The sequence below is a fragment of the Humulus lupulus genome, chromosome 3, assembly GCF_963169125.1.
Source record: "Humulus lupulus chromosome 3, drHumLupu1.1, whole genome shotgun sequence".
NCBI classification, from domain to species: Eukaryota; Viridiplantae; Streptophyta; class Magnoliopsida; order Rosales; family Cannabaceae; genus Humulus; species Humulus lupulus.
Genome location: NC_084795.1, coordinates 25,405,765 through 25,428,094, shown reverse-complemented (window position 1 = coordinate 25,428,094; position 22,330 = coordinate 25,405,765). Strand labels below are relative to the sequence as shown.

The 22,330-nt window shown below is 39.1% G+C and overlaps 1 pseudogene; it reads right to left on the bottom strand.

Moving 5' to 3' along the window:
- Positions 1-9: 9 nt before the first annotated feature.
- On the bottom strand, positions 10-1,857 carry LOC133822356 (AAA-ATPase At3g50940-like; annotated as a pseudogene).
- Between the last annotated feature and the right edge of the window lie 20,473 nt (positions 1,858-22,330).

Genomic DNA, 22,330 nt, shown 5'->3' with positions numbered 1-22,330 from the left:
TAAATTGCGTCGTTTAGTCTCTTACATATTTATTTCATTAAAAATCTTCATACATATATAATAATTTATCAAATATTGTATGGGGGACGTGTAATCTGAAACATATAATTTCTATTCCTAATTCTAATAGACATCTCCAAGCCGGCCTTTTCTTCCTCTTGCTACTCTCTTTGTTTGATTTCTCCCAACTCTCTTATTTTTGCCCTTGAGAACGTCCATGCTCTGTCCTTTACAATCACTATCTTTTTCTTCTGCTTTTTCTTTGACTTGTTCATCAAACTTCATCTTCTTCTTCCTCTGGAGAGTTTCAATGAGTCTAGGCAGAACTATATCTGCATCATTGCTTCTCATAAGCTCCTCCGCAACATCAGCAGGGGTCACCTGAACCTCCTTTATCAACTCCTCAACTACCCCAAATATAGGGTGATTTTTGATTTGGAGATAGTTAAAAGCAAGTGTCTTAAACCCACACGGTGTGCAGTAAGACATGTTGATATGCCTGGTCTTAACAATGCAGGGTCTAGTTTGTCCTTGTTATTAGTTGTAAACACTATTATTCTCTCATCTCCACAGCTTGACCATAACCCATCTATGAAATTAAGCAGCCCAGATAGAGTCAACTGTCAAATTAGAGAAATGAATTAATTAATAAAATCATAACCAAATGTTCATGTAGTGCCTAATGGAAACTTGTACTCGAAGACTATGTAATACTTGCCTAGACTTATCATTTTAAAAACTTTTTTTGCTTTTCTAACGTGGAATGGGAAAAAGACAAGAATATTGATATCTCACCTGGCTGTCATTTTGACCATAACTACCTTGACCACACCCCCTGTTTTCCAACTGAATACTGCAATCAATATCTTCAATCACGAGTATTGATTTATTCTCAGTCATAACCAACAGACTCCTAAGATCAGAGTTACTATTCAAATGGGTTAGCTCCAAATCATAGATATCAAACTTGAGGTAATTGATCATGGCAGCAATCAAGCTCGACTTCCCAGTAGCAGGAGGACCAAACAGCAAATACCCACGTTTCCAAGCCTTACCAACTCTCTTGTAAAACTACTTTCTCTTCACAAACCTATCCAAATCATCAACCAATTCCTTCTTAAGCTTCGCGTCCATAGCCAGAGTCTCAAAAGTCGAAGGGTGGCGAAAATCGATCGAGCTCCATGAACCCTGCAGAGAAAAAAGCTTCACCTTCTTCTTCTCTACGTCAATGGCTTTGGCTCTCTCCATTACGTACGGCAGATAAGCTTTGACCACTTTCTCATTGTGACTCTTGTGAAACTTTAACTTAAACGATTTTCGCTCGGACGTTTCTGTGGTCTGTTTGCAAGTTTCGAAATCGAAAGACGGTTTTTGAGTCTCGACACAAACGAATTCCCAGACCAACTGGATCTCTTCAAACTGGTCAATGATTCTCTCACCTTTGTTAATGGTGACAGAGATTTGATCCTCACATGGGGTTTTCGAGGCCTTAAGGTTGTCGTTGGAGGATGAGATTCTCGTACCCAAGTAACTGTCGGCGGCTTTGTAGATTTCGTTGACACTTAAGCCGTTGTACTCGTCGATGGTGAGAGTTATCTGGGACGAGAGGTTCCAGCAGAGTAGGCCACCGAGTTTAGCGAAGAGTTTCTCCTGGAACTGACGTGGCATGAGCTGATTGGACAGTGTTTGTAGCTCGTTGACTACTGTTCGAGCTATCATTGCTGACGCGGCAAAAGTTGTGTATGTTGATAAAATTGATGGAGCTGAAGAATACATTCTTAGATTTAGAAGATGATGAAGACAAATAATTTGGGAGTTTTGTATTGATGTTATAATTCTTGAGGTCTTGTCTATATATATACATGTCTTGATTGATTAAGATGGATTCTTGAGTATGTTAGAATACTATAATCTGAATTTAGCCCTAATTAATTCATGAGAAATCTAACTATAGAATCAAAGATTAGCGGAAGCGTACCGGGGTCCATTGAATCGTTTGTAAAAGGGTATGATCTTCCACTTTTGCATCAAAAACCTTTGAAGCCTTATTTTCCTGATGATGGGGATTCAGGAATCTGAAAAATACGATACGATGCAAAAATGAGGACCATTACCTGTTATATTACCAACTGCCAAAACAGTTAGTAATATTTATTAACTATTTCTAATTTGGCCCCTCATCAAATCAGAAATTGTCTAATTGGTATCCACATATTAAAATAATGACAATCATGCCCTTAAGTCATAAACTTTATTTCAAAATAGACCACATAATTTCGACTCATTTATATGATGACCCAACACACATTTTATATATACAATTGTGACCCCAATAAATTTCTAACAATCTCCCACTGGGCCACATATGTATATATATAAATGTGTTAACCTTATTGAGCTCATAACTTTGTCATCATAACCATAGGCATATGCAATCTCGTCCATTAACTATATCAACATAGGATCAAAGCGATTTTCGTTGTATCAATCACAACTAAACCCATCAATGGTCACATATACCGACACAGTTAAATGACATAGATCAATCATGATAATGTGGTATGAAAATTACATGCATGGTGATCTATTCATGTCAATTTTCAATTGGTCCTACTTTACTTTATAGAGATCAAAACTTTAGCTTAATGTACAAAGTGAAATAAACTGAATAACATAATTTCTGATCAGAAAAATATCCAATTATACAAGTTTCATGAAACACATAAAAAACACAAAGGATAATAAAGACAAACTCCCACTGAATCTAGATATCCTCATACTCTAAAACACCCATACGAGCAGTGTGCTCATGAAAGACCTTGGGCGACAAACCCTTAGTAAGGGGGTCTGCAATCATGGAGTTTGTACCTAAGTGTTCTATACAAATCTGTCCACTCTGTACCCTTTCTTTTACAACAAGGAACTTGATGTCAATATGTTTTGACTTTGTCGAGCTCCTGTTGTTGTTGGAATACAATACAGCTGACTTATTGTCACAATACAACTTAAGTGGTCTTTCAATTCCATCCACAATGCGCAGCCCGGGGACAAAGTTTCTCAGCCATATACCTTGGTTGGATGCCTCATAACATGCAACAAACTCTGCTGCCATGGTGGATGAAGCTATGAGTGTTTGTTTTGCACTCCTCCATGATATAGCTCCACCACCTAACAGATATATGTAGCCCGAAGTGGATCTCCTACTATCTTGGCATCCCGCAAAGTCGGAGTCAGAATATCCAATGATCTCAAAGTGATCTGACCTCCTATATGTGAGCATGTAATCTCTTGTTCTCTTCAAATATCTCATAACCTTTTTGGCTGCTTTCCAGTGATCAATTCCTGGATTGCTTAAGTATCTGCCTAACACTCCAACAATGTACGCTATATCCGGACACGTACAAACTTGAGCATACATTAGACTCCCAACAGCTGAAGCGTAGGGAATCTTTTGCATTTCTTGAATTTCAAGGCTTGCTTTAGGGCATTACTTAAGACTAAATTTGTCTCCTTTAACGACAGGGGTATCACCTGGTCTACAATCTTGCATGCCAAGCCTTTTTAGTACTTTATCGATATAACTCTTTTGTGATAATCCAAGAATACCCCGAGAATGATCTCGATGTATTTGAATTCCTAAAACAAAAAAGGCGTCACCAAGATCTTTCATCTCAAAATTTCTTGACAGAAATCTCTTGGTTTCGTGCAACATGCCTATATCGTTTGTGGCAAGCAGTATGTCATCAACATACAAAACCAGGAAAACATGTTTACTCCCACTGAACTTGTGATACACACAATCATCAACAACATTCATCTCAAAACCAAACGAGAGAATCACTTGATGAAATTTGTGGTACCATTGACGGGAAGCTTGTTTGAGCCCATAAATGGATTTGGTCAATTTGCAAACCATCGTCTTTGGGTTTCCCGACACAAAGTTTTCAGGCTGCATCATATATATTGTTTCATCAATGTTTCCATTGAGAAATGATGTTTTCACATCCATTTGATGAAGCTCTAAATTATAATGTGCAACAAGTGCCATGATTGTCCTAAAAGAGTCCTTTGATGAAACTGGAGAAAAGGTCTCCTTAAAGTCAACCCCTTCCTTTTGAGTATATCCTTTTGCTACAAGACGAGCTTTATACCTTTCCACATTACCTTTTGAATCCCGTTTTGTCTTAAAAATCCATTTGCAACCAATCGGTTTCTTTCCTTCTGGTAATGGGACAAGCTCCCAAACTTTATTATCTTGCATAGACTTATACTCTTCATTCATTGCTTCAATCCACTTTTGAGAGTTAGAACTTTTCACGGCCTGATGAAAGTTGATTGGGTCATCTTCCATCATTCCATTGTCATCCTCATGTTCTTGGAGAAATATAATATAATCATCCGAAATAGCACTTCTCCTTTCTCTCGTGGATCTCCTTAAAGACACTGGTTCTTGAAATTGTTGAGTTTGTTCTTCTGGAGCAATTACCTCATCTTCAATTGGGGTTTGTTGAGGTTCCATATTCACTTTCTGATCAATGATAGGTGTAGGAACCTGAATATTGTCAAAAGTGATAGCAGAAATTGGGTTTGAATCCAATTCCTCTTCAAAAGAAATATCTCTAACCTTATTTCTCCCCCCAAACTCAACATCCTCGAAAAATGTTGCAGTACCCGTCTCAAAAATATTTTTAAGTGTGGGATCATAAAACTTATAGCCCCTAGATCGCTCAGAATAACCAATAAAGTAGCTGCTCACTGTTTTGGAGTCCAATTTCTTTTCATGTGGCCTATAAGGCCTTGCCTCAGCTGGACATCCCCAAATGTGAAAGTGCTTTAAACTAGGCTTTCGGCTTGTCCAAAGCTCATAAGGTGTTTTTGCAACTGCTTTAGTTGGTACTCTGTTCAAAATGTAAGCTGCTGTCTTTAATGCTTCTCCCCAGAGAGACTCAGGTAAGGTAGAATGAACAATCATGCTCCTTACCATATCCTTAAGAGTCCTATTCCGTCTTTCAACTACACCATTCATGCTAGGTGATCCTGGCATGGTGTACTGTGGGACAATACCGCATTCCTCTAGGAATTTAGCAAACGGTCCTGGACGTTGTTCGCCTGAGCCATCATATCTACCGTAGTACTCACCACCACGATCGGATCTGACGTTTTTAATCCTTTTGTTGAGTTGATTCTCAACTTCAGCTTTATAAGCTTTGAACACATCCAGAGACTGTGACTTTTCATGAATAAGATATAGGTACCCATAACGTGAGTAATCGTCTATGAATGATATGAAATATTGTTGACCATTCCATGATGCTGTAGGGAATGGCCCACAAATATCTGTATGAATCAATTCTAAGACATCTGTAGATCTGTTGGCACCTAATCTCTTAGTTTTGGTCTGTTTTCCCTTAATACAATTGACACAAACATCAAAGTTTGTGAAGTCAAGAGACTCTAAAATGCCATCAGCTACAAGACGCTCAACTCTACCTTTTGAGATATGACCTAAGCGCTTATGCCATAATGAGGCCGAATTTTCCTTATTTAATTTGCGTTTAGTACCACGTGATTCCACATGCAAGGTTTCATTATAGGATGCAATTGTTTCTAGCAAATAAAGGTTGTCATAAGCATTCAAGTAACTAGTTCCAACAACATTTGAATTTAAAGACAAACTAAATTGATTGTTTCCAAAAGAACAACAATATCCAAATTTGTCCAATAATGAAACAGAAACTAAATTCCGTCTAAAAGACGGTACAATAAAAGTGTCTTTTAAATCCAAATAAAAACCAGTTCCTAATAACAACCTAAAATGCCCAATAGCTTCAACTTCTACCGATTGTCCATCGCCCACAAAGATGTGTCTTTCACCATCACTTGGCTTTCGGTAGCTCAGGCAACCCTGCATAGAAACACTTATGTGAGTAGTAGCACCAAAATCTATCCACCAAGTGTTTCTAGGTACTAAAGATAAATTAACCTCAGAACAGACCAAGGTAAGAAACATACCTTTCTTTGCACGCCATGCGTGATATTTTGTACATTCCTTCTTCACATGTCCAGGCTTGCCACAAAAGAAACAACCTGTTGGTTCCTTATGTTGTTTCTTTTGCACTAGACCCTTAGCAACTTCATTTTCATGCTTTCTTTTCTTGCCCTTATCCTTAGAGGCACTGGCCAAGTGAGCACTTTCAGTTTTATCTTGCTTCAACCTTTCTTCCTCTTGCACACAATGAGAAATGAGCTCGTTTAGAGTCCATTTCTCCCTTTGACAGTTATAACTGACTTTGAACTGATTAAAATGTGCAGGAAGCGATATCAAAACCATAAGAACAAGCAAATCCTCAGAAAGCTTGATCTTTAGTGGCTTGAGTTTCGAAACAATTTGGTACATTTCCATAATGTACTCTCTAACATTTCCTCGACCCTTATATTTCATGGACATCAAGGAAGCCAGAAGTGAAGTCATTTCAGCCTTATCATTTCTAGCGAAACGTTTTTCAATTGCATCGAGGAAATCCTTGGCCTTAGTGATCTCTTCAGATTATTTGCCTCCGAAGGCTTCTGGAATGCATTGTTGCATGATCATTAGACTCATGCGATTAGAACGATCCCATCTCTCAAACTCCATCTTTTCATCAGGAGTGCTTTCTGCAGTAAGAGGTGAAGGTTGTTCTTGCCTTAATGCATAGTCTAATTCCATGCAACCAAGGTTTACAAGTAATTTTCCTTTCCAAGCCTTGAAATTTGTCCCATTAAGCATGGGAATAGAGTTAATGTTGGCAGTTATTGTGGCAGGAGTAGATGAATTAACTGAATATATAACAAAATAACAAAAAACAAGCTCACATAAGAATCCATATAAAACAATAAAATCAAATAATGGTTAATCCCATCTCAAGATACCAAACACATCATTAATATTAAGTCTTTGGACAGTAATATTAACTGTAAGCGGTACTCTTGTTGTAGCGATCAAACATTGACAATAAATTATGTCAAACAATATGCAATCTTTGGACTAACATATTATTCGCAAAAAAAAAAAAAAATATCTTACAATTGCCACATATTTATCACCACAGGTATGCATAAAATTCGGCCAAATATTAACTCACCTTTGGGTTAATTAATAAATGCATGAATTATATACACACTATTATCTTGATATTTTAATTAAATTAATCTACACAAAAGAGATCACTTTGGTGATATTTTGTTTCAATTAATTTAACTAAAATATAAGGTATCCTTAATAAATTCCAAAACCAAAATCAAAATTTATTGTTACTGTATTATTCCAAAATTAATAAACTGTATATAAGAAATATATACAGGTAAGTTAATATAAGTAATTACTGTATTATATGCACACATATATAAGTAATCATGTAATACAATAATCATATATCTGTTTCTTATGTATTATATTAACTTATATAATACAATAAATTAATTAAGCAATTAATTAAGCAATCATGTCTGTTTTGGTTATTCTCCTAAAAATAAGTAATCGCAATAAGCAATCGCAATATCAATGGAACCAGACATAATTTCCTTTTGAAGAAAATATCAATGGAACCTTATATATATATATCTATATATATCAATATCAATGACGAAAAGTTTTTCTGGAATATCAATATCAATGTATGATTTTTCTGTATATAATTTCCTTTTGAATATATATATATATATGTATTCGAAACTAACAAATATATCATTTTGTTACAGAAAAACGATTCCTCATATATCAATATATCATTCGAAACTAGCAATTCCTCATATAAACAAAAAAGAAACAATCATGATTACTACAAACAGACCCAGAGATCATATATATATAAAAACGATTGCAAAAATTAATTTCATAGAAGACCAATACTACCATATATTCTCAAGAATTAATTCAGGGATGCTCTGATACCAAATGTTAGAATACTATAATCTGAATTCAGCCTTAATTAATTCATGAGAAATCTAACTATAGAATCAAAGATTAGCGGAAGCGTACCGGAGTCCATTGAATCGTTTGTAAAAGGGTATGATCTTCCAATTTTGCATCAAAAACCTTTGAAGCCTTATTTTCCTGATGATGGGGATTCAGGAATCTGAAAAATACGATACGATGCAAAAATGAGGACCATTACCTGTTATATTACCAACTGCCAAAACAGTTAGTAATATTTATTAACTATTTCTAATTTGGCCCCTCATCAAATCAGAAATTGTCTAATTGGTATCCACATTAAAATCATGACAATCATGCCCTTAAGTCATAAACTTTATTCCAAAATAGACCACATAATTTCGACTCATTTATATGATGACCCAACACACATTTTATATATACAATTGTGACTCCAATAAATTTCTAACAGAGTACGCTTGAGTACTAAAGAGAAGTAATTTAACATGAACTTGCTACAAAAGCTTCTAAGGAAATAGACTAGTCAACCACTTCGAGAAGTTAATAACAGTTAAGGTCAAATACATTGACAAAGGAACAAATCGTCTCACATCTTTTACTAAATAACGAAAGAGTATGTGGCAAAACATTACATTGTATAATGTTGATGTGTATATCTTGTATGCATTGTTCACATATCACAACTCTTAATAAAGTGTTTAAAAGCTTTTGGATGAATAGCTTTTTTAATTGGTTTAGGAGAGAACACAGGTGCTCTTTCACGGCACTTAAAAAAATTAGATTTTTATTTAATTAATTAAAATTTTGACAATTAAATATAAAATAATATTTGGTAACTTTATTTTTATTTATTATTTTTAAAAATTTGACAATTTTAAATAAAATTTATTAAAATTTGAAAATAGAATTTTTTTCACTTAAATTTTTTTTTAAACCGTTTCCAACTTTTTCGTTTTTTTTCTTTTCTTCTTCAATTTAACATCTTATCCCATTTTATATTGTTAAACAAAAAATAAAAATAAAAGTTATCAAACACATTTATTATTTTTTGTTTTTAAAAACAAAAATAGTTATTAAATAAATTTTATTTTTTTTAAAAGAAAGAAACAAAAATAAAAATAATATTTCTATTTTTAAATTTAAAAAATTCAAAAACAAAAATTTTACAAAACACCACCAATATTAATAAATGCTCGTTAACTATATTTTCTTTTCCAAGTAATAAATGTGACATTAATAATCAAACAAACAAATATTCACTAACACAGATTTTATAGGCTTCCACTCCAGTTTATTTATTTTTCTTTAAATACTTTATATATTAATGTATTTCAATGTTTTATTTATATGAAAAACCATCTCCATTTATAAATAATGTTCTTTTAGACAACAAAGTAATTGCAACAATGATAACTTTTTAGAAGATACAATTGTGAAGTAGTGCATATATATTGATTGATGGACTCTAATACTATATATATATATATTAACAATAGCTTTCACTTGTCGAGTGTTACAGGTGTACAAAAATCATTCAATCCAATTAGAACCGATCGATCCAATTACATCCAGTCCAATTAGAACCGACTGCCAAAAATTGGATATCCAATTATGATTGGATTGAATTGGATTTTGACGATCCAAATTGGATCGGATCAGATTTTGAAGATCCAAATTGGATCAGATCGATTGCTGAATGATATATGCCAAAATCTAATAAAACCAACTCGATCCAATTGTATATATATTTTTAAAATATATTTATTTATTTAAGACTATGCTTATAATTTATATTGTATTTGTAAGGTGTTGTATCACTTTGAATAAATTAGTCTTTCTATTTATAATATTATGAATTATTTAAACAAATTAAGCTAAATAATTGCTTAAATATATTGGATGGATCCAATCCGATCAAATACATAAGCAATGGGACACATCCAATGGATAAAGCGATCAAATCCAATGGATAATTTGATCAGATCGGTTGAGACAAGTTAATTGGATTAGATCGGTTGTAAAAATTCAGCATCCAATGAATTATTGGATCAGGTTAGATATGCCTAAAAATATTGGATGTGATCCAATAAACACCACTATCGAGTGTGGTCATTATGCTCACAAGATTGACTCTGGCTACATGCATAGCCTAGGGCCCACAACTATTAAAAGACTATTTTTAAAAAAAAAAAATGATACTTTCTAAAAATGCTTTAGAAAAATACCACATTTATATATACCAAAATAAAAAAATTTATTTGTATTGGATGTCCCATAATTTTATGTTAACTAACTTGTACTTCCATTTTCTCAATGTACCCAGTTTCCTTATATATAGAAGGGATAACTAAAAGTACCCACAAAAAATAAAAATAAAAATTATCAAACACATTTATTATTTAACAAAAAACAAAAATAGTTACCAAACATATTTTTAATTTTAAAAAATAAAGAAACAAAAATAAAAATAATATTTCCATTTTTGTGTTTAAAAGATTCAAAAACAAAAATTTTACCAAACACAACCAACATTATTACCCACTTTTTAAAGCACATTCCTCATATTACCCTTAAAACACTACTAGAAGTTTAATTTAAAAATCTCAATCCTTGCTTTTGTCATTTACTTCCCGCCTTTAAATTATCTTCCTCCGTCAGCTCCACTGGACCACCACTCCTTCACCTCTGTTATCGGCACTGCGCCTCCCCACGGCATCACCACCATTGTTCATTTATGCCACTGCCACCATTATCTTGGTGAGTTTATCTTCATTTTGAGACAAAATGAATTTTTTCCTACTTCCCAATCTTTTTTTTTTAAGTATATATGTTTGTTAGGATCATATATATACATACACATATATATAAATGAATATAATAATTTATCTGTTGTTGTTGTATGAATTGTATGTATCAAATTATACCTAATTGTTTGTTTCTTTTTTTCTTTTTTGCTCATGCATTCTAAGTATTTGTTGAAATAACTCATAGAAACTAAAGATCCTATAGCAAAATTGGGTGAATTAGATTATACCAGTAATCTTTGTTGGTTTGCTTTGCTAAATTGTGTAAATCAAATTTGAATTTGACTATTGAGTTTGACATGACATCTTTTGCTCGGCATGACATTTGTCATTTTTTTAACTCTCTGTTGTTGTATTCCTAGTTTAGCATTCACCTATTCTATGGAAATTAAAAATAGTGCCTTAGAAGATGATATTAGGAATCTTCCGAAGTACAAGTTTTGCCAGGGAAGTCCATTCACGAATGATGATAATGAAAATATGCTAGAATTTCTTAGAGTGGAGTTAGAGTCGAACAACAATAACCACATCAATGAGCTTGAACTCAACCCAAAAGATTCTATGTGTACCATTCTTATCATATTTTGTTTCGTTATCCCTTCCATTTATTTTTATTTGCTTCTGTTAAATATACAAATGAGCACATAAATATATTTAAGGATGTTCCATGCAAATATTCTACTTTAATATGGTTTCAAGGTCAATTTTATAAAAAAACTAAACCTTGTTAAGTTAAAATCATCACAACCACAAAGATCCCATTTTTTATTCATTCCCATAAGTATTGAAACCATTATGACTACTACTAGTATTGATGTTTGAATTAATAGGGATGATAGATAACATTTGAACTTATTAAATGTTTATTAACATCAATTTTTTGATTGCTTGTAAGCTAAAAAAATGAACAAACTATCTTGTTTATATGGAGTTTCTTGCTTGATTTGTGCTCCCTCAATTTTGAATTTTATTTTGTGATTTTAAAAAAAAATAGTATTAAAATCCCTAGTATAACATTAAAATTTTTACTAAATTTTCTCAATACTTTTTTAGCCTCCGTTCGTGTGTGCAACACACCAGCACACACTATGCTGCAACCAATAATGCTTCTATGATGATCTTATTTAACTTTTGTATTATAAAATATAAAAATAAGTAATTTGTATCTCATAAAAATATATACTCGCAATATATGTTTACTCAAATTTCTATGTTTCCAAGACCTCTAAGAAAAAGTGGTACACGTGAAATCTTACTTGCGCTTGGAATTTTTTTTGTTTAGGAGTGTTGGGCCCAAAATATTTGGCCCAAAGTTCTTTCTTCATTTACCGAACATTCAAAACGGATCGTTTTGGTCTGCAGAAGCTCTGAAGGCAGAAGCCACGGGTCAGAGGTGGTCTGCGCCTCTGACCTCCGAATACATAATTTAAAATCAGCATGTTTTGGAGGGAAATTCGGTTATCTCTCTTCCACCAATCAAGGGTTTGCTTGAACCAGCTAACCATTTTACATTTATGCTCTATAAATATGAGATTCTTATTCGAATAAAGGGATTGAAAATACACTGACTTAGGCATCGGAGTGTCTTTCTTGCAGGTATCCCCGACGAGTCAAAGGTGATCTTCATCACCGGAATAGTGTCAGAGCATCATCTACCGTTGGTTCATACCTCCAAATATAGAAAGACAAATTTGTTGCTTCAAAAATTGGCGCCGTCTGTGGGAACCTCCGAACGTTTTGGTCTTAGCCACATTGTCGAATCAAGAAATCAAGAACTCTCTTTTTTGCGACCAAGATCTTCTCAAACCTTACAGCCATGCCGCCAAAGGGCAACGGAGTGTCGGGTCCGGTTACCCAGGTCGTCCCACCAGCGGACGTAAGCGACCAGATCGACAGGATGTGTAGCCTGCTGGAAGCCAGCCAGCAGAGATTCGACGAAGCAATTAAAACCTTGACCGAAGCTCAGGCTAGGCTCGAAGCTGAGATCACTGAGCTGCGCAAATCCGCCGACGCCACACGCAGCACCCAAGCCAACAACAATCTTGACTCTGGTAGACCCGAAGTTCCAATCAGTCGCATCAGTTCCCCTCAACAAACCACGCACCTTGGTAGTGAAGGATCCCAGGGTCTCCCATCACCCTCCCCAACCCATCCTCGTCTTGGGGCCAAAGAACGACGAGCCCCGCTCTGTGACACACATGTGCAGACCGGAGCAGAGCCCACCCAGTTAGCTCAGCCAACCACCGAAGTCAGGCCCCAAAAAATCACACAGCGAGCCGCACATGACTCACCGCTGAGGATCGTGCTCCCTCGATCCGGTTCTTAGACAGTTGGAAAGAAGAGATAATGAGGGAAATGATGCAGAAGTTCTCAGACGGATGGTCCGTTCACGCAACCGAGCATATGGATCTGGTGTCATGAACCACTAAGAAGTCTCCCTTCTCAGAGTGGATTCAGAATAAGCCTAAACCCCGAGACTTCGTCATCCCTTCCCTGCCTGCGTTTAATGGAAAGGGAGATCCCTTAAATCACCTGTTCCAATTTCAGCAGAAAATGGCACTAGAAGCCAACAACGAAGCCATTCAATGCAAGGTCTTTTCAACGACTTTCTCTGGGCCAGTTCTGCTGTGGTTCCGACAATTAAAGCCCGGATCCATCAATAGTTTTAGTGACCTCCAACGAACTTTTCTCCAGCAATACAGTGCGAACCGTGAGGCACCAAGAACAATGGCCGACCTCTATCGGATCGAGCAAGGAGAAAATGAACATTCGAAGACATATCTACAACGTTTCATTAACCTCGTGCATCAAATCCACGACATCGACCCGGTTACCGCGACCAATCTCTTCGTCAAAAGCTTGCAGGTGGGATCTCTCTTGCACAAAAATCTCACCATGACACCGCCTTATGACATGGCTGAGATCCAGACCTGAGCCAAGGGCGTCTTCAGGGTCCTAGAATTTCGAGAGCGTGCACAGAAGAAATCCGCACTTATCTCTGCTCCACCAGCAAATAACCCACCACCACCTGCTAGAGATGATAAGAGGAAGAGGCAATAGACAGACCACTCAAAGGAAAGGAAGAGGCCAAGACAGAACCTAGATTCACCGCGGTACCCTTCCTTCGAATACACCGTCCCACAAGAGGTAATTTACGAAGAAAATAATGACAGACCTATTTGGCGTGAGCCGTATAAGATTACCACTCCTCCAGCAAGAAGGGATAAAAACAGATACAGCCTCTTCCATAAAGATGACGGTCATACGATCGCAGAATGCCACAACTTGAACAATCAGATTTAGGCCCTCATGAGAAGTGGAAGGCTAACCCAGTACATTAAGGAGGCAGGCAGACCCGGCACCTCGCAGCATAATCCTGCTTCTGCCCCAACACCACAAGCAGTAGACCCCGTGCGTATAGCCTCTGCAAGCCCACAAGAACCTCTTAAGCAAGTCCCCATGATACATGGGATCGTGGAGCTCACTGAAAGCTAAGAGCATGCAACCAAAATTCGTAAGAGGATGGAGGAGCGGGTGAAGCATTATAGATCATTAGGCCACGTGGTCAATCTTGTCACTTCAGAGGATAGAAGTTATCCAGCCTCTGCAATCACCTTCACCGATGATGACTTGTAAGGAGTGTACCTACCCCATGACGATCCTCTCGTCATTTCGCTACAGGTCGACCATTGCCAGTTGAGCAGAGTTCTAGTTGACGGGGGTAGTGGGGTTGACATCCTCTTCTGGGAAGCCTTCCAGAAGATGGGGCTAGAGGAAAATCAGATCCGGACCTCCACTACGCCCATTTTGGGATCTAACAGCCAGAGAGTGTCCCGAAGGGCGTCGTACGGTTAACCGTGGTCACCGCGGAGCGTACCCTGCCAGTCGACTTCCTCATTATAGATTCCATCACAAGCTACAATGCCATCATGGGGAGAAATTGGATCCACAGGATGCAAGGGGTAGTCTCAACTTTGCTTCAGGTGATGTGATGCCTCTCGTCTAACAGGAGCTACACTATCGACATCAAGGGATGTCAGAAGCAGGCCAAAAAGTGCTTCCTTACCTTGAAAGAAATAAACAATTTTGGCACTTCCTCCCATGATGACAACCCTGACAAATAGCAATCACATCACAACCTACTAGCATGCCTCAAAGGAATCGATCTAGAAGAAGACCAAGAAAAACCCCAAGTCACACTCGATGACCTAGAGAAAATCTGTCTAGACGACGCTGACCCATCTAAAATAGTGATGGTAAGTACCAATTTCTCTGAAAACGAAAAACAAACCCTAGTCCAATTTCTCAAAACTAGAGTTGGAACTTTCGCCTGGTCTCCACACGACATACCTGGAATAGACTCCTCCATCATGAGTCACAGCCTTAATATATCCAACAACTTCCCGCCCGTCAAACAGAAGCAGAGAAGGTTCGCTCCCGAAGTAAACCAAGTCATCCAAGAGGAGGTACAATGGCTTCTAAGCACGGGGGCAATTGAAGAATGCCTTTATCCCAGTTGGATAGCCAACCCTGTCGTGGTCCCAAAGAAGAATGGGAAAAAGAGAGTGTGCATAGACTACACCAACCTAAATAAAGCATGTTCAAAGGATAGATACCCTCTACCGAAAATCGATCAGATGATAGATGCTACGGCAGGGTTTGAAAGAATGAGCTTCCTAGATGCCTACTCCAGATACAATCAGATCCCAATGAAACCAGAGGATCAGATCCACACAACTTTCATAACAGAAGGTGGATTGTATTGCTACAAAGTCATGCCCTTCGGACTGAAGAATGCAGGGGCAACGTACCAAAGGTTGATGCACAAGCTGTTTTCCTCACTTCTTGGGAGAAACATGGAGGTCTATATTGACGACATGGTCGTCAAATCTAAACAAATCTATTCACATGTAGGTGATTTGACCGAGTGCTTCGATATTCTCGACACTTATAAAATGAAATTGAACCCCTCTAAGTGCGCCTTTGGGATGTCCTCTGGACAGTTCTTAGGATATGTGGTCAGCCAGAGGGGCATCGAGGCTAACCCAACACAGATTGCATCCCTCTCAGAAGTCAAAGAACCCAGAACCATCCGAGACATCTAGGCTCTGACAGGAAAAATTGTGGCATTAAGCCGGTTCATATCGCGCATGTCCGACCGTTGCCAACCCTTCTTGCAATGCATAAAGAAATCCACCAACACTGCATGGGGACCAAAACAAAGTAAAGCATTGGAAGAATTGAAAGCTTATTTGAGCTCTCCTCCTATATTGAGCTCCCCCATCGCCAATGAAGATCTATTCTTGTATCTGTCTGTCTCACACTTTGTTGTGAGTTCCGTTCTCTTCCGAGAAGAGGCTAGTCGTCAAAGGCCAGTGTTTTATTTCAGCAAGATGCTTCTGGACGTTGAAACTCGCTACAGTATGATGGAAAAATTGGCACTCGCACTCATCACAGCAAAGAAGAAGTTACGCCAATATTTTGAAAGTCACACCATCATTGTATATACGGACTATCCACTGAAGGAAGTATTGAGTAAACCCGATCTCTTTGGAAGGTTATCTAAATGGGAAATTGAGCTAGGGACGTATGATATACAATTATCGCCACAAAAAGCAAAAAAAGGACAAGTACTTGCTGACTTCTTGGTCGAAATACAATCTTTCACCCCAGACACCCTGCCTGAATTGTTAGAATCATAAGATGAATGGGTGTGGACAATGCATATGGATGGGGCATCCAATTCCCAAGGAGCCGGTATTGGCGTCGTGTTAGAGGCTCCCTCAGGCCTCAAAATCGAGGAAGCCATTCGTCTAGAATAGTTCACAACGAATAATGAAGCGGAATATGAGGCTCTGATCTATGGTTTAGAACTAGCGCAAGACATAGGCATTAAACGTCTGAATGTCAGAGGAGATTCACAGCTTATGATAGATCAAGTGGCTAGGAATTTCGATACTAAAGCACCCCATCTGGCTAGCGTACTACAGAAGTTACTGACTTGTGATAAAATTTCCACCAGTTCGAACTCGTACAAGTACCAAGGGAGCAAAATCAGAAGGCCGATGCCCTCGCCAAATTAGCCTCTAGAGGAGACTGTACATGCCAATCCTACATATCTATAAGCCGATCAATCAAAGCTTTGGAAGTTTACTCAACCTCATCAGAACCCGAGTGCTGGATGGACCCAATCATTCGATACTTGTCCACCTTTGAGCTACCCCCTCATCCAAAAGACACAAAGCTTCTGCGCCTTCGAGCACAACACTATTCCATGATCCATGGAACGCTATACCGCAAGTCCTTCGATGGCCCCTACCTTCGGTGTTTGTGTCCATCAGAAGCTAAAAATCTATTAGAAGAGATACATGAAGGAGTATGTGGAAATCACACGGGGGGTAGGAGTCTGGCACACAAGGCACTTACATCGGGGTACTACTGGCCGTACATGATGACAGAAGCACGAGACTATGCCAAAAAATGTGACAAATGCCAACGATTTGCACCATCCATCCATCAACCCGCTCAAACTTTACACTCAATCGTTGCACCTTGGCCTTTCGCAAAATGGGGTATGGACGTGGTAGGTGAACTGCCTAAGTCTGTTGGAGGAAAACGGTATGCTCTGGTAGCCACTGATTACTTCACTAAGTGGGTTGTGGCAGAAGCATACGCCACGGTCAGCAAAACAGACACCATGACCTTCATATGGAAGCACATCATCTGTCAATTTGGGATACCATGGGAGATAGTCGTTGACAACGGAACCTCATTCCAAAATGCCAAAGTACAAGAACTATGTGACACATACAAGATCAAGTTGAGTTTTGCCTCTGTCACTTACCCGCAAGGCAATGGTCAAGCAGAAGCTTCCAATAAAGTTATTTTTGCCAACATTAAGAAGAACTTGGAAGATAAAAAAGGAGCATGGGCAGAAGAACTACCGAAGGTGTTACGGGCGCACAGGACAACAAAAAGGTCCTCTACGGGTGAATCTCCCTATGCCATGGTATATGGAACAGAAGCTATCATCCCGATAGAAGTGGGCCTGCCTACACTTCGAACAGAGATCGCCTCTGATCAAACCACAAACAACATTCAACTAGTGCACAACCTAGACCTTTTGGAAGAAGTACGTACGATGGCACAATTACGACATGAAAATTATCAAAAGGCTACAGAACGTTACTACAACAAAAGAGTCCACTCACGCACATTTCAGAAATGTGATTGGGTTCTGCGCAAGGTCACCGACAACAAAAAGAAGCTAGAACCAAACTGGGAAGGGCCTTTTGAAATCATAGAAGTACTAGGCAGAGGGTCCTATACTCTTAAGAATGTATGTAGTGGGATGATCGTACCTCGTACTTGGAATTCAATGTCTTTGAAACAATATTATTGTTAATTATTGTACTGTGCAATTCAAAAGTAATACAACAACTTTCCTTTTTCACATTTTTGAATATATCTTGCACGTTAAATTTTTATTGACATCATTTTGCATAAGGATTCCTCACTATGACAACACACTAAGTCAGACATGTGACAACTGTCACTTCACTCGAAAGATGCTATCAAATATGAACTTTAATATATCCCCATCTACCCATATTAAAAACAACATTATTCACGTGCACTTAAAACCACCTACCACTCTGACTATAAATAAGTGACTATCTAAGCGCTTGTGTTTATCAATTTCCCATAACAATACACCATAAGCCTTTGGTCCCAATACAACCGTTTTCCACACCTAAACACAAAGAAGATGTTTCCCAACAAACAAAAAATAATGCATGGTGAGATGCAGCATCTCGCCCCACACATCGGCACAAGGCAGAACCTCAATGGATCGAGGTAGCAAGGCCACTACACATAATTTGTGTACACAATTCTGTTGCCTCTGCCATTTCGATCGATGTTATGCCCGAAAGCATTCTAATCTGACTTGACTAAGCTTATGGGGAGCTAAGGCAAGCCATTTCGCAGTCTAATCTGCCCTGACTATGCCGATTTGGCCATCCAGCCAGGGTACACTACCTACCCTGTCCTTTTACTTGAGTAAGAGGAGCTCCCCCTGCAGTTTACTCTGCCCTGACTACTGCAGCAGAACCATCAGCTGCCACACTTCGGGTCCGACACCAGTGTACATTACCTGGTTTGGCAATCCAAGGCTGGGAGGAGCTTTTCCCGCAGTCGCACCTCTATCCTACACAACGAGTACCTCTGTTGGAGTACAAGACTACCCAAGAAAGCCTTCACACATACCCTTCGGTATGGGTGCACTGGAAAGACTTCTGCCTCATAGCCCTAACCTCCCCGCCTCTGCCTCGACGCCCAACCCCGCATATTGTTTCCTGCGTCCGGCCTGAACCGTACCAAACCCTCTAGCAAATGGTAGACTATCAACAATGCTCTTTCATACACCCTAGAGGCTGGTCCCGTTCCGATAAGGCATCAACACGACTCTCCAAGCATAAGAAAGTTTAACACTTAACGATAACGTCGGCTTCATAGAGTACAACACTCTCAGTACAATCCAGTTTGACAGATGATACGCACGACCATACATTCATGATCGACTCTTTTAAATAATCAACGCATGAAAATGAGGAAAAATTTTCAGTTCACGCAATCAGAAGAGCACAGACAATCAAAATCGGCAATTAATCAGAAGCTGTTATTTATAAATTATGTTACATTAATAACAATATTCGTTACATATCGCATATTGCTTTACCCACTATATACTTAGTCATATTTAATCCCATTCAATACGACGCATGTACTCTGCCATCACACTCTCTAGCTTCGAATGGCCTAACCCATAGCGCTCACACGAAATGTAGTACGGAATGCCGCTTCTAATTAGTGCATCCAGCGCCCACGTTGAGTATAACCACTGTGGGTTATCGAAGATTTGCCTCAAAAAGGGCACCTTCATCCACTCACGATGCTCATCTGCAACAGCAATGTCATCAGCCCCAACCAATCACTACAACCTTAAGCCGAATTGCTCACACAACACTTAATTGGACATTCTCTCCCACCATCTGTACGGTTTTTTACTGTATCTCACACGTAATGGCCTAAAGGGTCTATGAAGCCTCTGATCCGAATAAACCATCTGACTCTCACCTGATGCAATGTCTTCAATTAAGTACTGAACAGAGAAAATCACATCCAATAACACACCAGACAACCAACATAAAACAAAACTCAACTTGTATTGATAATTTGTACCATTACATATACAATTGTCTACATATTAACAGCCAAAAAGACCAAATAATGCATATACTGACATCAATACAAAACAAAGAATAACAAAACTAAGCAGAAGAGATAGTATGTCGATCATTCTACGACACCTCTTTTGCCATCTGGCCTGGCTTCTGCAACTAGAGCAGGTTCTGTCACCTTTTGATCAGAAGCCTCAGCCGCATCACCTTCTTCTGCAGCTTCCCCGTTGGTATTATAAATCGACCCCAACGCATCGCCTTTCAACTTCAGCTTCTCCAGATGATGCGCTGGATAGGTGATCTGCAGATCCCCGAGTTCATTCAGATACTCGTCAACATTATACTCTCCTGTTTTCACATCGATGCTTTTACAATACATCTCGAGTTTCGCCCATTTCTCCTCTGGGGTCTACTTCTTATTGCGCAGTGCCAGATCAAGGTACTTCGCAGTATCCACCTCAGCCATCCTCACGAATTTTCGTTCAGTGATCTCACGATCTCGGATGCGCTGTCTCGTGGCTTCCATTGCTGCCTCTTCTACCCTCTGCAAAATAAAACCATTATTTCATCAACACACGTGCCATATAGACCCACTATCTTGCCAATACATTGACGACTACAGAAATAACACATACCTCAACCATCTCCTTCAACTGCTTATTGGTTTTGGTGACCGCTTCTTCTTTTTCCGTCAGCTTCTTCTCTAACTGGAGTTCCACCTCCAGCTTCTGCTTCTGGCATCTACTATGCTCATCTCCAGCACCTCCGACTTTCATTGCAGTTCTTTCTTTTCTTTCTCCAAAATCTCTTTATCTGTCTGCAACGACACTATATCCTCATGAAGGTCGTTTATCATGCTGTCGAGCTTCCCCATGCGGGCTTCGTGTTGAGCGCAGACTTGGTTTCTCTCCATCCACTTATTGGTCATTGCCACCAGATCAACTTTCAGTTTGTCTCGCTCCACCTCGAGTCCGACAGTGCCTACTAGCTTCTCCTCTGTGGCGGCCACCTTCTTTTTAGCCTCTGCTAGCTCTGTTTCTAACTTCTTGATGGCTTCCACAAGCACATTTCGATTCACTTAGGCCATCATTCTCCCCGCCCGCTCCTCTTCCAACTTCACCGCCTGTTCTGCCAATTTAGAGCTATTCTGTACAGCCGCCGCATACTCTCACCTTGCAGCAGAAGCACATACATAACTCTGTCACACATCAATTACACTCATCAAAAATCACATTACACACGTATCACATGATACTCGCTCTATCCTGTAATAATAAAAGGTGCTAGTTCTTAACCAACTGACCATCCAAATATGGTCCGACACTTGTTGTAGCAAGTCACCTTGCCCACTCAGCGATCCAACAACTTCTACAGGAAGATGGGGTCTGCTTATGCATAGCATCTCCTCCATCACCTCCGTAGACGCAGAAGGACCATATTCGGACACGGCCCCCGCTCTGTCATTTGCTTCTCCCCTGCTAATGCAGCAGTAGAAGCAACGGGGGCAATCGACTCCCCACCTTCTGCTAACGTCGACACCATAACATTGTCAGATGTCAATGCAATTGTTCCCACTCCAGAAAAATATGTCTTGGAAGGGTGTACAAGTAAACTATTGTCTTCACCCAAGTCGCTTGGAAGGTACACCGGCGTCTGCACGTCAGAAGACGTTAGTTGCTCCAGGAAAGCATTGGGAGACTCGAAAGTACTTGTACCCTTTGGAGATACAATGATAACCTCTTCTGGATGGGACTCAGAAGCCACAGCTGGTGATGCAGAACAACAACATTAAGAGTATGAACACTTGCTATTTCGACAACCCCCAATTCCTGACATACGGGGAGAGTCTCAGAAATGACGGTCGTGCCTGACTCGACTGGCTGGGGAGGAGTGTTCACAGACTCAAAACCCCCTCCGAAAGCATCCTTTAGAAGCCGGTTCTTACGAGAGGCAGAAGAAGGGTGTCTCCCCTCTGAGCCATGCTTACGGCCAGCGTCAGAACCCTCAGCCAAAGCAGAAGTAGAGGGTAATGCCTTTGACAACTTCATACAGACGCCAGGGGACTTCGCCTCGACTGGTAGGCCACCTTGTACACCATCTCCAGTCGCCATCTCTGATGGTTTAGCTGGTGTAGGAGATACAACCACAGCATGAGCCGCTTCTTCTGGACCTGCCTTTGAGGAGGACCCAACTACATGTGAAGAAGAAGACGACCCAGGTAAAGATCCAGCGGGGGCAGACCCTCAAGGCTTCTTGCACAACGTTAGAGCCTGGCCGATTGGTAACTTCCTTGGAGTAAGCTTGGGGATTTCAAGGGGAGAACCCTTAGCAGCAGAGACAGATCCCTTTGG